Source organism: Amblyomma maculatum, chromosome 3 (assembly GCF_055883805.1).
Source record: "Amblyomma maculatum isolate TAMU_Amacu chromosome 3, ASM5588380v1, whole genome shotgun sequence".
NCBI lineage: Eukaryota > Metazoa > Arthropoda > Arachnida > Ixodida > Ixodidae > Amblyomma > Amblyomma maculatum.
Window position 1 is genome coordinate 51,781,218 of NC_139346.1, and position 13,569 is coordinate 51,794,786.

Below are 13,569 nucleotides of genomic sequence, written 5' to 3' on the forward strand. Positions count from 1 at the left end.
ATGACCATTCTCGAACAGGCGGTGTCCTATCACCAGTATTGGTGTTCGGAAGCAGCTCTGAAAACATTCGAGTGCATTAAAACCGCAGAAAATGAGAGCCGAGATGCTTCCCGCCGTACAAAGCGAATGCAAAATGACCGCGCCGACCGCCTCAGATTACTCGGTGCCGCCGTTGGCGGCGCTGAAAGCTGCTCTCCACTAAGGCTCCTCTATTTTTTAAAGGTAGCGACAGGTCTTGATGCAGCCTCCCCTCCCTCCGATACGCCGGTTGGCTGCACGTGACCTCTTCGCCGCCAAGCTCCGTCCAAAGGGTCCAGTAGTGCTCGCTGCGCCGCTGAAATGCATGGCGGTCTGCGCCTGTCAGCGTGATAGTGGCCGATAAGTTAAGCAAAAAGTATTTCACATGCCTCTGTTGCATCTTTAGGAGTCTATATGCAGTAATTAATGTTTAAGCGGACGCAAGAATTACATCCCTGAACTCAAATCTTGAAGCGTGCGCGTGACATGCGGCTGCGTCGGGCTGCTGTGCTTTCGGCTGCCGGAAGAGTGCGGAAGACGCAAAAAAGTCATTTTCTATTCTTCGCCTCAAGAAATCGGGCGTACAATTTTCGTGGCCACGGTAAACACCCGACTATGCGAAGTGATTTCTGTCTGCTTAAAAAGCGTTCGCTTACCTGGGATGGCCTTTGTTTGGGCATATGCTATTTCATGAGCAAAATATCAAGAACGCTATGACTATGTAGTCATTACTTGTACTGTGGATATCTAGTGAAAAGTCACCGCCGTTTCGAGCCCCATTATTTTCCCGAACAGATCAGGACTGCAATATTACGCGTGGAATCAATGCTGTCAAAATGCTCAGAATGAAAACCCAATGCTTGATTATGCTTATTACGAAAATTTGGTCCGTACAATTGATCAGTTAATTGATATAAATGAAAAATGAAACATTAGAAAAAGAGGAGGTTGCGAATGTATCAAAGTGATCGAAATGGAAAGTCAAAATTTGCCTATGCTAAATATCGGTGTATAAAATTAAAAAATGAAAATAAAACTTTGTACCATAAAAAGTGAAAAAACAACCGTGTGTGTGAAACGCTATTGAGTCATTGTTTTAACGGAGGAGTCTCGAAGCTTTGCATCGAATGCAAACAAGTTCCGCTGAACGCGCACAGGTGCTCAAGTTTCAAGAAGCGGCATCCAAGTTTACTGGTGATATTATTTCCCGGCAGGCTATAAGAAAACCAAAAAAAGCGAATAAATAATAGAAAAGTCAGAAAACATTATCCGTGAGCTTTGTATCACATCATACCCGAATTTTTTTGTATTTGTTGGAAGATATACATGCGTTGGTAATGTGCAGCTGCAAAAAACTGACTTTTTCTCCAGAATAAAGCTATTGGAATACTGTAAACGAAATAAACTCGAGCCAAAAAAAAAAAAGTTTGTGCAACGTAGTATACCCGAATAGCTACAAACGCAATGACTCCCTTATTTCATCAGAGCTCTGTGCGCAACGACGCTTCTAAAAGTTGCAGAACACTCGCAGTCTACCTATTTTTTAGTAAGGAAACGAGCCCAATAAATTTACTGAAATAGTGTTTCTACTTCAAGTTTGCTACTAATTTCAAATCATAATTAATGAACAGTTTCCTAGCTGCTGTACTGAGTCGAGAATTGTTCAAAAGAATGAGCTTGCTCATTTAACGCAGGCGTTTTTTTTTTACATTTGTGCTGCGCACGCATGTTTAGGTTTTATTCCTATCTTTTGAAGTTTTCTGAGCAGCAGAGGACATAAATCTGTTGAGTTCACCGGTTTATGTGTGCGCCGAGCGCGGCTTCATGAGTGCGTGGTATACGCTAGAGTGCCACGCGTCGTTTGCTAGCGCTGCTCCTAGACCCCTCGAGAGGGCGCTCGTGTAGTTGTCGCTACCTTTAAAAATACAGAGGAGCCTTACTCTCCACTAAGACCCCTCAATAAACTAAATGTAGCGCCAAAATGTGAAGTTTGCTCCCTCCTCCTCTCTTGCGCTCTCCTTCGTCGTTCGACCCTCTCATTGGCCGAGCGCCGTCACGTGCTCGCGCGCGCTTTTCTTTTGGCTGGGCGTGCAGCTTCCTCCTCTCCAGCGGTGCGGGCGGCGCGGCACATATCGCCGTGTGTTTTGCTGCCACGCGGACTGCTGCTAGCTAAATTGTTCTCCGCCGGCTAGTTAATTTTTTTTAAGCATGTTGCGCACTTTGGCCGGCGGCTGATAGAAGCACGGAGGTGAAGGCGAGTTCAACCAACGCAGACATCACGTACGAATGGTGTCACACACTGACAGTTGAAAGCGGAACCGTTTCAGCGCAAAATATTAAAAAAACTAACAACTGCTACCATGCTTCTCAAGTTTAACGGTAGCTTACAATTCAGTCAAACTTGCAAAGAAAACCACACAGACTGCAGCTTCCGCCGCCTAGTTAAATTTTTTTCAAGCATGTTGCGCACTTTTATAAACGGCTGATGGACTCAAGGAGGTGAAGGCGAGTTAAACCGACGCCGAAATCGTGTGCGTATGGTGACACACCATGACAGCTGAAAACGGCACCAGCGCAAAATAATAAAAAAAAAAATAACTGCTACCACCCTTCCCAAGTTTACCGGTAGCTCACAAGTCGGTCAAAGGTGCAAAGACACCAGACAGACTGCAGCTTCCGCCGCCTATTAATTCTGATCTGCAGCTGAAGTTGAAAATACATGGAAGATAACTGCTGGCACATTTCTCAAGCTGCAAAGAAACCATACACAGGCTGTTGCTGAATTGTTCCTGTCCGCCACCTAGTTACAAATTTTTTAAAGCATGCCGCTGAGTTTGGCCAAAGGTGACAAACTATGGACACACTGACATGACGGCGAGTTGAATCAACGCCGAAATCGCGTACGTGTAGTGCAAGACACTCACAGCTGAAACTATTTTGGCGGGAAATCCGTGTCAACATTCGGTAATTATGTTTCAGCAGTGAGCAATATTTGAACCTGAACACATTGCGACAAAATTCAAGCTGAAATGCTCTGGTGATGAGACCCGGCGCCAGCGCTTTTACCGGCGCGTGCCCGCCGCGCGCGCTGATCGAGACGGCCGTGACCGGCGCCTGCTCCGGAGAGCGCGCGCTAGTCGCGCACTCCGTAGGTGAAGCCACGGTCGAAATGCGAGAGGAGGAGCGGCGCCGCCGGAGGAGGAGAGAGGAGATGGCGCTACTTTTAGTTTATTGAATTGAATTGAATTGCCTTTATTTCCATAAACATCCCTATCGAAAAATGCAGTGTCGCTGGGATACTGGACAGTGTTTTCCAGTGTAAAGCAGTATATTTTTTACACTGGCAATACTGCGCCACACTGGCGTCGCACTTGGATTCGCTGGGCCACACTTGGATGGTACTGACGCTCGCAGTTTGGCACTGGGTCGCACTGGCACCTACTGGACATTCACTGCAAGCTCACTGGTCCCAGCGTTTCACAGCGCCAAGCTACACCTTTCACGCTGGGTCGCAGTGTGTCACGCTGCGCCTAATGGACGTTCACTGCAAACTCACTGGTCCCAGCGCTGTGCAGCGCCAAGCTGTGCAGTGTCACACTGCACACAGTTTGCACACTGGGATAGTGCCCGTCTCATTACCTGAGAAAATTGGGAGCGCTTACTAACGCCTAATTGCTGGAGAATTCATACCGTGCATCTTATTGTAAGTATAGCGGTTTTTAAAATGGGTCTAAATATGCGTCTGGCGGAAGTCCATGCAGCCAATGCCGGACGTCGACGTAGACATGTAGACTATACGTTCTCCTCATGCATTATATGCTACGCGCTCTTCCGGAATGACACTAAATTCAGGACCTTCAAAGTAATGTTTAACCGTTTTTTATGTCTCGCACTCACATATGATGCCGATCGCGGCGTTTTCATGCGCATTTGCGCGCAGCGATCACTGCAGCGCTGCCGCTCGCACCACATTGCATGCAGGCGTCGCGGCGGCAAAGCAATGCGGCGTACACCGGCCAGTAGAGATACACGATATAGTTTGGCACATCTTTCGTGCTTAGTAAACGGTCTCGAACTCGGCCGTACCTCAATTTGCTCGTATTTTACAAGATGCCGGCATATATGGACCGCCGGCGCCTTCGGTGCTTTCTGAAGTACGTACTGCGCGCCCCGAATATATCGAGTGCCGCGGACATTGAAAGCACGCATCTTAAAGCGCAGGTTTTCTTTTAAGTGCAAACAGTACATAGAGGGTGTTCATTATTTTTATTTTTGCGTACATGGAGTTCAAACCCCTGCATGCGCTCGAGGTTACCGTAACTCGATTGAATGGCCTCCGCTTTCACACGAGCGGAAGATATATGTACGCGCCGGACTTCGGTACGCGGTAGAAAATGTGCGCTGCACAGTTAGTTGCTGAAGCTGACTCTTGGAATTTTGCAGAGGGTGCCACGCAAGCGATCGTTGCTACATCCACCTATATATATGTTCCCACGGCTGGCCTACTCTGTGGCGCATATGAATGTAGTCGAGTACGCGCCCCCAATGCGTTGACCGGCTGTGCGGAGCTCGCAATTCTGCCCTCGATCGCGTTCGTTTTATTGCTTGTTGGGCGCTTCCATATCGAGTTTCTATGTGTGCAAAATAAACATGAATTGTAGCCAAGCACTTGTCCTGTGATTATCGTTCCTCAATTGCGTTTTTGATGCATATATATGCGTCGAATGTACTACGTCCGCGCGCTCTCAAATGAAACATGCAGTTGCACAATAAATATTCTACTTTCGAGGGGCTGCAAACTGCTGTACAGCAGTATGCGAAGGAGAAGTTATATCATTTCTGCCTTGACCATACAAAACTCAGTGTTTCAGGTGTGGTCAAGTAGTTCGAACAGCTCGCCATTAAAGACGAATTAACGGCTGATTGGGTGAGTTGGTGAACCATGACGAACAGTAATATAAGAGCGCGACAGAAACCATTGTTGTCCTCTTCTGTTCGTCTCATTTCTGTTGCGCTCTTATATTACTGTTCGCCTTTCAAGCCCGCGGCGAGCGCTGGACCAGCAGAGCGACTTTCCACGCTACACCGCTGTCTTGCTAGAAAGTCAACCTAGGCGGCGTTTGACATTCAGCTGGTTTTTGTGGGCCCCGTAATGATAAACAACGCCTTCAGAAACGTGCTAAATGTTAAGAGATATTCAAACAATGTTTAAAAAAATTATACAGTCATCACAAACACACCAAGAGGGCATTTTAGATCATTTTCGCAGAAGACACATCCACAGCTAGCTTCATACTTATGAAAGAGGACAATTACCAATATGCAAAGAGTGGAGATGAGCTAGCAATAAACCATTCGGGGGGGGGGGGGGGGTTCTATTTAACACTTTCATTCCAGGTTGTCTTCAACAAAAAAAGTGGGCAGACGTTGACAAAACAATTGAGCACTCCACTCAAAACCAAACACCCGCCCGTCTTTAGAGATCTGTAGAATTGCCAAAGGTTACTTTCCGATTGCTAGGACATTAGAGCTGCATGACAGAGCTGTCATGTGAATAGACCACACCAGACCAAAGGCTTCTCATATAGTATAGCTAACCAAGGTATACCTAACAGCGTTGTGTTGATTTTTATGGCACATAAGCGACTAATGCTGCCATGCACTAAGAACAAGGTTTAATGTATTTTTTTTTGCATAATGACTAAAATGTTCTTTAGGATGCAGCTTGTTTAGGAACATTGCTTCCTTTAGGAAACGGAAAATGCAGGGAATTTAGACTAGTGCACTTCCTCGTAGGATTATACTGGAATGGAAAGGGATCTGTTGCAAAATTGTAGAAAATGTTTTCTTCTTAATTTCTCGCGTCTGGTGCATATGAAAGCAAGATATGGTTTATTGCTAGTTATTGCTTTCTTTATTGCTTTCTATGGTTTATTGCTTTCATAACTGTGAAGCTCTGTGTCAGGTGTGGGTGTGTCTTTTGCAAAGACGGCCTAAAATGCATGATTTCCATTCCTCGATGATAGGTTTGACAAAGTTTAGTTTGTTGTTTATTTCAATGTTCCAATCATTCTGCAATTTCACTCTCAAATTTCTTTGTAAAAGCTTCTTGGTATTTTTATGCAGTATATTCAACCTCTGTAATTTAGCATTGCAGCTAGGTTAACCGGTTATTTCTCTTCAGCACCTTTGAAGACAGCTGTCCAGCATTCATAAAGTGTACGGCTTCTGACGACAGGAACTTCTTTCAAGTCATAGAAATAAATGAGACTCACAACCATTAGCTATCTAAGGTATGCATATATATATATTGAGCGCACAGTGGAATGGTGTCAGCACACCGTTAGAAGAGGTCTTGTAACAACAATCGCCCCCTGAGGTGGTCGTGCCATGTAACCACAAGCACTGACAGAACTCTTGATCATGTTATGTGATGATGCTGCCCTTGCAAAAATAAAGGTACACATTTCAAAACATCCAGTGCACCACTTGACTATTTGCCACCAATTTTTGTGCAAAAATGTCTTTTTCATCCATGTTAACCAGCATGATTAACAAACATACCTTGTGCACAAGCCAAAAGTGCCACGAGGCCACACAATATGGCAGGAGCTGCTAACTCGAGCTTGCAAAGTTACATCTTGAAATTTGTTCTGAGACGTTTCAGCTCCAAGTAAGAAAGGTTACTCCTAAGCCATGTAGGCATATTTGTACAGTTTGGTTAACACAAGCCTTACAGAGGTCTCCGTCAAGTTGTCTTTCACATAACACGGCAGCCTATGACTGCATGCTAATGAGTATGTGTGAGATAACAGAGACATGAATTAAGGAATTAGTGATTAAGTATGTAGCAAAGGGCATATACAGTTGTGAGCAAAAGTGGTATACTCCACACGCTGCAAGAAAACTGCCCACCAGATTTTTCCGACAGAGAAGCAGTTATTTCTGAGATATGCATTACGTATCCTCCTTGATATACTTGCCATCTTGCCCAAGCAATTTTGTGTGGCACATTTTGTTATGCTGAAAAAAATGAATCGTTATGGTTTGCGTGGAGTATACCACTTTTGCTCACGGGTGTACATTAATGGGAATCCACAGTGGCATCCGCAGACAAGAGTCATTAACACTGGCACATCATACCCTTACAGGTGGAGGTTAGGAATCTCCCTAATTTTTGTCTACTCAAAGCATAAGTCATTTTCTTCGTTCTTCTAGGTAAGGAGGATGTCAAAATAATAGCATCAAGAATGCCTAAGACCATCAATTACGAGGAGGTTGATCTCGTAAATAAATATTTCACAAAATATGGGTGACTAGCAGTGCTAGCAAAAGTCGAATCTTAGCGGAAAGGCATGAAATTGAAATGCAACGAATGCAGAGATGTGTTGCGAGACGATCAACTGTCGTGTGCGACATCTGTCTCCGTTAGTTTGATCAAGTGATTGGCCAAAGTTGATGGAGCTTGTGGTCTTGTGAGAAGTGCAGTGTAGTAGCATAGATGCAACCTTACCCATTAACAATTTGAGTGCCGTAAGTGCATCATATTTCTTTTGTAAGATGTTCATAGTTTCCATGCAAACATTGTGAGAAATTTCCTTTTAGTGAATGTTTGCTGAAATGTGTATATAATGTGCAATAAAACTAGTGTTTTTTGCTATTTCCTTTTTCATGTATACATTAGTTCTGCAAAGAACTCCACAGGCTTGAAGGAAATGTAATGGCATGCTTTTTGTTACTAGACCCCATCTTGTTGGCTCAGTAGTTAAGAGCGCTCGGCTGTTGATCCCATGGATGCAGATTTGATTCCAGCCGCAGTAGGCATTTCAGTAGAGGCAAAACAATAGGCTATCATGCACCGTGTGGTGCCATTGCTTGTAAAAGAACCCCAGGTGGTTAAAATTATACCTGAGCCCTCAAATATTGCGTCCCTTATAGCCATAGTTGTTTTGGGATGCTAAACTATATATTATATATCACATCACTGTCTGTGTAAGATGCTATTCATAGTCAATTAATCATACACAAAACGACCAGTTTTTTCTGGATGGGACAGCATGTGTTCTACAATTTTATTTTAGCCTTCATGAAGAATGCCACATTGGCTCCACACGGCCTTCTGTCAACCCTTGGTATGTGTCACAATCCCACGCCCGATTATGTATTTGTCTAAGGGCACCTGTGCATGCATGAAGGGGAACATTACGTTCTATTTGTCAGAACTGAAATACATCCTTTACATCACTCCTGTTATTCAACTGCTTGCTATTTGAACTGTCCAGCATTGATGCAAGCTTCAAAGAAGTGCTATTAGCAAATTAATCCAAGAACTGCTTCGGTTTTATCTTCAACAACTGTTCCAGAACCATAATTAGCCAAATGTTGCACAACATGAATGAGAGGTTACAAAACCTAAATAAATGCACATCCTACAAATGGTATGTGGTGTCACATCCTAAAGTGACATATACGAAGAATACTGCAGTGGAGGGTTCCAGATTAACTGCTTGGGCTTTGTACCTTGCATTGACATATCGCAGCAAATAGATGTGTTTGCATTTCGCCTCCACCAAATTGTGGCTGCCATCACTGGGGTTAAATATCACGATGTCGGGGTAAGAACGCAATGCTAAGACGTCGCAGTGTGTAACCTCTCCAGCATTACAGCTGTCACATGCAAGGCAGATATTCATGTTCAGATTGGACTGACAAGCTTAACGTGTACCATTTGCGTTTGCCTAGCTTGACAAAGCAAGAAAAAAAAAATTAAGGAAAAGCTAAAAAAAAAAACACAATACAGGACTAGTCATTAACACATATAAAGCACATTTGTTCCTTTATTAATGATGGAGTGGCCTTCAATAACAGCAAAAAGCCTGAAGGAAGGTGCTGTGCCTGGCAGCTATTATTTTCACCTGTAGTAATGCGCATCTTGGGGGTGCTGAGCACTTATTTTTCTGTCCACTCCAACATGCGAAAACTACATCATATGTGCATTCCCAACTTTGTGCAACGCCAGGTTAAAGTATTGCCGTTCAATGCTTTTTGCAAGCTTCAAAACAATAGGCGTGTACTTTGTAGAAATAGCCCATTTTCCGAGTTTTAAGCTCCATAGTGCAGTCTGATAAATTGTCGATCACAATTATTCTGGTCTGACTGTTGCACAGCGCGCGTCAATAAGATTACGACGCTCTCTTTACGCGACATTTTCGGACTTTCCACTGAATAAACACTGACATGCACGTGGAACATCGGCGATCATAAGCAGGCGTCCGGGCCTCGGGCTGGCCGTCATCGATACCATATAGCCTCAGCGATTACATATGCGCTTGTGCTTCTCTGCCGCGGCCCAATACACGTAAACCTATCAGGCCATCACGTAGTCTATCACCCATTGCTAGAATCACACATCCGAGGACCTCGGATCCGTTCTGGTTTTCCGACGTATCCCGGAGAAAAAACGCATCGTGTCCGCCGGACGTAAACACCACCGATCGGGTCCGTGAGATATATTTCCCGGATCTGTCAGGCTTTTCCGACAATCGCGAAGAAAAACACGCTGAGTACGTCGGGTGTAGTACCTTTAAAGCCATTGATCGGGTCCGTCCGACGTATGTACTTTTAGCCACAGCCTTTTTATATTCACTGCACAGCTACAGCAAATGTATGTTGAATCTGTTTGAGGTCTAGAGAATTCCCCGCCCGTCGCGCCTGCCGAGGCAAAGGTGTGCTCCACTGCAACAGGGATGTTTGAGGAAGACTAGATAACTACCGAGCCTGAATTTCTCCTTACGAGAGTACTTTCGTGAGTTCTAGATTAGCGCCAAGAGTGCGGGCACTTCTAAGCGGTCACCATGTGCAAACAGATGCAAACCAGAAATGAACCTGAAAAAATTCTGTCATTTCACGGTCAGTGTCAATATATGGTTCACGTGTACATAATCATATTTATTTTTTCAAGTGTCACCATAAATCTACTTGGTACCAGATACTTCTATACTATCGCAAACAGGGCTTTGCTTGGTAAACCTGTTTGCTCCAGCCTCACAGCTCTGCATCAGTACAAGGCACAACCATATCCGCACTGGCAGTGCTGCTTCCAATGTGCAGATCCTGATAATTAAACAGCAAATTATTATTCCACGCCCACTATTCTGATTTTCACTATGATATGCATGAGATAATTACAAGGGATCTGTAGGCTCTTGTTCAAAAAAAAAAGAAGTTTGAGCCAGAAAACCATTGACAGATTTCATTGAAAACACCAAAGAATAACTGCTTTCAGATGTAGATAAATGCTGCACTCAACATTAATCACCATTACTCTGTCTGGCAGCATCTCCAGTGTATAATTATTCTAGTAGTATTTTGTAGGAAAGCAAGCATTCATTAGCATTCATCCATTTCACTTCTCAAAGCAAAGAAAAAACAATCTTTGGACAACACCGAACCTAAATTACATGTCGACTTTGTTATTCGAGATGGTTTGATTTGTAGCACTGCACTGCTAACCTATGGAAATATTGTATAATGCAGAAATACCTCCTCCCTCTAGCAATGCACCACATGGATAAAGCAGAAGCATAAGAACAGCAATGGAACAGCCATTAGCAAGATAAAAAATAGAACTTGTAGATGCAGTTTCAGCTTGAATTGTCTAGGTACTGCATAAAGGATTTTAACTGTTGATAATTTCACAATTAAGAAATAAAATCTGCACCTGCTTCAAACCAAAACTTTTTGTGCATAAATCGAATGCACTGCATAGAGAAAAGGTGTACCAACTAAGTTTGTTCTACAGCATGAACAGCTCCTTTGTTTCAAAACAAAGAAAATCTTACAAAACATACTGCACAACTCCTGAAAGAATGCTTGTGTCCAGGACCTAATTCAGAGTGGTTAGAGTGCTCGACTTCTGTGGCCAAGGATGCAGGATCAAATCACAGCCACGGCGGCCTCTTTTCGAGAGGCAAAAAGCAAGGCGCCCATAGGCTGTGTGATGTCAGTGACGTTAAAAAACCCCAAATGGTCTAAATTTTCTGACTCCTCCACTACAGCATCTTGTACAGCTTGAGTCGCTTTGGACGTTAAATCCCACAAACCAACCAACAAACTCAGAAAGCACACAATTAAATGTGGTGCAAACCGTAAACAGCATGGTTTTGTGATTTGCATTCTGGCACAAAAAGGAATTTTCCCCTTAATAATATCAGGATATACAAATAAAATGGTCCGTTTAATTAGCTGATATGGATTAGAAACATTATACTGTTTCATTTTAATTAGTGCCAAAAAACTTATGGTCATGAAATTCAGTAGCTTTAAAAGCTCCATGATAAAATCTTACCTACAGACATTACGTTTCAAAAGAAGCAGAGTTTTTATGTGCTGCAAAATGCTAGTAACACATATTCAAAAACCCTAGATGGTCGAAATTATTTCAAATCAAACACAAACTGCGTCGCAAAACCTGTATGCAAGTTAGAGATAAGTGCGACATGCCGTGTTGTCCCATATCATTTCATATTGCTCTGTTTCAACATGAAAAAGAAGAACACAAGTTAGAAAGAGAAGGCGTGTCCCTGTGATCATTTAAATTGGCTTGCTGCATTACAAAAAGTCACCCTGTGTACCAAGCTTCTGCAACTTAGTAGCAAAACTGCAAATACTCTTCTAAGGATGCCAAGCTAGATGCACTTCACAAAAAAACTAACCAGCAATTCTCGCACCTAGTTTGTGCACACCACTGCATATGTTGTACATAGGTGCACTCTTTGACACGGTCAATATACCTTCAGAGCCAGTTTACTGCTGTGTGCCCAGGATAACGCAACCTTTACATTCACCACTGTTCCCAAGTTTGGACATCGGTCATAATCGTCATAATTAGCCAGACTATACCCACTGCAGGGCAAAGACCTCTCCCCTATTCCTCCAATTTACCCGGTCATGTGCTAACTGCATCCACTTAACCCATGCGAACTTCCTTAACCACTTCCACCCACCAAACTTCCTGTTGCCACCTGCTACGCTTTCTTTCCCTTGGAATCTAATCTGTTACCCTTAACGACCATCGGTTATCCTCTTTTAGCACAACCTGCCCTGCCCATGCTCTTTTCTTTATTACTTCCTCTAGAATGTCATTAACTCGAGTTATTTCTCTGACCCACTCTACGTGCTTCCTTTCTCTTAACGTTACACCTATCATTTTTCGTTCCATAGCCCCCTGCGTTGTCCTCAACTTAAGAAGAACCTTTTTACAGGGTATTCTGTGCAACACAAACACACGCAAGAAAGAGGACACCATGGGCGCCCATGTTGAACTCTTTCTTGTGTGTATTTGTATTGCACTCGATACCTTGTAATTATGTGTGACAGCCAACTAGCTCAGCAGTTAACTCTGTTAAAGAACCCTTTTCATTAGCCTCCACATTTCAGCCGCAAAAGTGAGTAAGGTAAGATGCAGCTGTTGTATACTTCCTGGGTGATACCGGTAAGCTGCTAGTCATAATCTGCGAATATTTGCCAAATGCGCTCCATCCCAATCTTATTCTCCTAGTTATTTCCCTTCCATGGTCTGGATGCGGTTACTACCTGTCCTAAGTAGATATATTTCAGAAGGGTAGATACTTGGGCTTGTTGGTACATGATCGAAGGGAACAAAATGTAGCGCACCAAGACAAGGACAGCGCTGTGTGTGTCTTCTTTCTCTGTCCTTGTCTTGGTGCGCTACATTTTGTTCCCTTAGATATATCTGCCTACTACTTCCAGTGCTTCGCTACCTATTGTGAACCTACCTTCCCGAGGCTGTTGAACATTACCTTAGTCTTCTGCATATTGATTTTGAAGCCTACCTTTCTGCTTTTCCTGTCTCGGTCATCATCCTTCTTTGCAGTTCATCCCGTGAGCTACTTCGCAGATTACCGCGATTCGAGAATCGCAGATTACTGACATCCGCCCTTATCAACTGCTCCCATTCGAAGTCTCTGAATACTTCCTCTTAGTAAGCTGTGAACAGTACTGGGTAGGTCGTGTCTCCTTGCATAGTACCTTTTTATATGGGAATTTTGTTACTTTTTTTATGCAGAACTATGGTTACTGATTGAACGGATAAAACTGCGTCTGCGCCTTGTTTGTGCCTGTGTGTTTCTTACGTCCTGTCTATTTTGCGCAGTTTTACCCGTTCAATAAGTATGAACCAGCCAGCCCTTCAGAGTGTATTACTTATGGTTACTGTACAGCCGCTATATATATCTTAATCCAGTACTTTTACAAACGGCTCGTCTGCAACCTGATTTCACAATGCCTGCATGACTCTCGAGGTTTTTACTAAGTCAAATGCTTTTTCGTAATCAATGAATGCTATGTATAAGGGCTGGTAGCTTAATTGGTTATTATATTCCTAGCATTTTGCTATCACCTGATTGATGATATGGACAAGAAATTTTCGAAAACCTGCTTGATCTTTTGCTTGATTGAAGTCTAAGATTACCGTAATTGTGTTAGCGATTTTGTGATTACGTTAGTAAAATCCATTATATGTAACAGATA

At 43.4% G+C, this 13,569-nt stretch overlaps 1 protein-coding gene across 1 annotated transcript in view; it reads right to left on the reverse strand.

Annotated features, from left to right (window-relative positions):
- LOC146194751 (monocarboxylate transporter 9-like) overlaps positions 1 to 13,569 on the reverse strand; it is a 91,809-nt gene that overhangs the window by 58,382 nt on the left and 19,858 nt on the right. The window lies entirely within an intron of this gene.